Here is a 3304-nt window from a genome sequence, read left to right as displayed (position 1 = left end):
TTGTCGTGACGAAAATGCCCATATGGTGCGGTGCCAGCCGCACCGTTATGTTCATCTTTTTCTATGCCTAAGGTAAGGCTTTCTTGTATTGATAGAAGTGTTCACTGGATGCGGTGCGAGGCCGCATCGCTGTGAATACTTCCGTTTTCATACACCAGATGTGATGCTATGTCGCATCACTCTACCGTTCTCATGTTCCATGTAAGTTCTCCTTCGTTACTAGATAGATTGGATTCAACCCTTGTGCCGACGCGTTCTCGCATGGGCACAAGTAGGTTCTTAGCTAATGGGGGTTTTGATAAGGGTAATGGTCACTCGCGGTCGATGCTGACGCGACATTTGGGACCATACCCCTTCACTACTCTTGGTCCAAAACTGAGATCTGGAAGAGATTCACGATTCTCACAAAATCTTCTCTTAATATGATAATAGAGAAAGGGAATGAATAGTAATTTGAGAACGTGTCTGCGCTTTAGTTGTAGTTAAGTGCGGTGTCTGGGCTTCAGTGGTCTGCTACGTGTTATCTCCCTCATACCACCACCGTATCTTTCATCTTGAAACCGCACCGCGTGTCCTACATGAAGCCACCACCTCTACTCCTGTTACTCAACACATGCTTCCTGCTTCACTTTCCTGGCCTAACTTGATCCGTCAACAAACCAGGTGCCCTAATCGACCCCTCGAGAAAACCATGGACCCCTGCATAGCGTAGCTCGGAGCAATCCAGCCGTTGATGAGGATGCTTGATTCGGAATCGGCACTGATGCGTAAGCACATCCATTGAAATAATTATCATTAATATTGAGGTTCTGAATCTAGGGTTTGATTATTTTTTTTAGAATTTAATCTATTTATGTTGGATTTGACTTTGTTTAAATGAAATTGTGGCTTATGACTATATGTTTTGGTTTCTGGTTCAACTAAATTTCACAAATTCATACTTGAATTTCACTTTTGAGTTATATGTGCTTTATGTGATTGCATGAATCATGATCACAGGGTATAGACACATTGTTACAAGCAAGTCTTCATCTTGAACCACAACATCACAATTGCATTGATAGTTGTACGGTACAAGCATTTTATAGCATTATATATTGGCATTCTGAAATTGGTTTGGAAGATGTTGAGATGTAGCTACTTGTATCAGGATTCTGATGGAATATAAATTGGTATCTGCTCTTTTTTTTTCTTATTCGGTTTTCTTGCTTTCGTTAAGAGTATGAGGTTTGATTTTATGTTAATCTGATATGGTCATCTGAAGTATGTTTGTGAGTGTTTAAGCTTTTCTTTTGCCTATGGGTTCTAATTAATTGCAAATCAATTGGACAGTTTACATGGTTCAAATGGCAATATCTACGCAACGTGAGAATAACCAAGCCCAGACACAATTTGTTTTGAATACATTGACGGTGGTAACATATTTTCAGTCAACAAATGTCTGCATAGATATTGCTTTTCTTGTATGAGAAAACACGCATAAGCACAATTGCTTCATGGGAAGTTGCTCGAGTGCCAACTTGAAAAATGTGAATCCAAAATTGGAATTGGAGGCTGCAAGAAGCTTCTAAAACCATAATTATATTATAATATTATGAGGTCGGGTAAAAGAAGCTTCCATTTCTCTAACAGACAAAGTTTATTGCCCGTTTCCAAACTGTTATGCGTTAATGTCAAAAGACGAGGTCAAAGAACCTACACCGACTTCATCATCTACTGCTGATGGAGATACTGAAATGTGCAGGTGTGTTGTACGTAATCGCCATTTTTGTATAGATTGCGAGGTACCTTGGCATGACAACATTACTGCTCGGATTACATGAAGTCACACAAGTTGAAGTCTACAGGCGAGGCAAAAATAAAGTCTCTGCAACAAAGAAAGGTTGGAACGAGTGTATCAAGTGCAAGAATTCGGTTGAACTTGCATTTAGGTGCTACCATATTTATTGCAGGTATTTATTTGATTTGTTTTTTGGAAATATATAACTGTGCCGATTTGAAATGTTGTGCTATGCCTAAAGTTGAAGATATGGTTTGAATGTGATTGCAGATGTGGATATGAGTTTTTCTATACTTGTGGTGTGGAGTGGGTTAATAAGAAACCAGCGTGCAGGTGTCCGCTCTGGAAGGAGCGCAACATTCTTTATGCGTAGAAGCGTATAAATGGTTGATATTGGTGAAAAGACTAGAATTTAATAGTTGTGAATGTTGATATTGGTGGTGTCTGCATGATCTCGATGGTACACCTTTTCAAGTTTAATTTAATGTTTAATGAATGAATAGTTTGGTTACATAATGATTGATGTGTGCTAAACAGACTATAAAAATTAACTAAGTTAGACTCTCTAAGCTAGACACTACAAAGCTTTAAATTTATAAAAACAGACTCTCTAAAACCTAAACCACACAACCGGCAAGTGTACCGGTCAATGTAGTATAGCCTAAGCAAGTCCGAGTATCGAACCACAAGACTCTATGTATCACGCAAACTAGACTCTGACAGACGCTGACAGACACGACTAAGACTTGTTTTAATTGTTTGGGGGGGGGGGGTTACGGAAAACTAAGGAAATCTATATTAAACTATTAAAATAACTAGAACTAGACTAAAGACGAACGAAGACTGTGAACTTTTCTTATATGAGAACTGGACCACCTAGACAGGAATCATGGATTGTTTTTAAAAGATTACCGATTAAGTTAAATGCACGAGTTATGGAACCGGGATCGTATGGTACTAAACCTATTAAGAATCAACGAGGCCCCTCGACCCTTCTCAAGGAGAAACCTGTGACACTACCTAGGCCGTTAATCCTACCGGTTATTAGATTTCTTCCCAGTCGTCTAATTATTGTGTAAGTACCCTAATGTTGACCTATTCTTTCCCAATCCTAGATCTAGGGTAGTTTGAAGTAATAGATTTGACTTGATAGACTAATAAAACCGACAGGTAAACCAAGACATAACCTTTCCCAAGGCCTATCTAAAGCAATTCGCCGGGTAAGACCTACCAATAGCCCCTCACTTCCCAGGTATTAGGACTAGTAGAACACTAAGACTTAGCAAATTATTATCAGTTACTTCTAGGGGTTATTGGCCAATTCTCCCTAAAGAGTTAAGGTTTTCTTACATGATATAGACACTCACCGAAATCCTAAACCCTAATATGACTCTATGTTGTGATATAGACCGTCACTAAGAATCATACGAAGCAAATAATAACAATAAACCAACTCAAAGCATGCATATACATCAAATCATTAAATCGAACCGCTTACAAAACACAATTAATCCATAACAATCA

The 3304-nt window shown here is 38.8% G+C and overlaps 1 long non-coding RNA gene across 1 annotated transcript; it reads left to right on the top strand.

Moving 5' to 3' along the window:
* The first annotated feature begins 400 nt into the window (after positions 1-400).
* LOC110889211 lies at positions 401-2272 on the top strand. The gene is made up of 4 exons (XR_002563459.2): positions 401-767; positions 1333-1599; positions 1745-1952; positions 2051-2272. It is a non-coding gene; the product is annotated as an uncharacterized LOC110889211 (long non-coding RNA).
* Positions 2273-3304: the final 1032 nt, after the last annotated feature.

Source organism: Helianthus annuus, chromosome 14 (assembly GCF_002127325.2).
Source record: "Helianthus annuus cultivar XRQ/B chromosome 14, HanXRQr2.0-SUNRISE, whole genome shotgun sequence".
NCBI classification, from domain to species: domain Eukaryota; kingdom Viridiplantae; phylum Streptophyta; class Magnoliopsida; order Asterales; family Asteraceae; genus Helianthus; species Helianthus annuus.
Note: the sequence above shows the minus strand (reverse complement) of the source record. Positions and strands in the feature narration are given on the sequence as shown.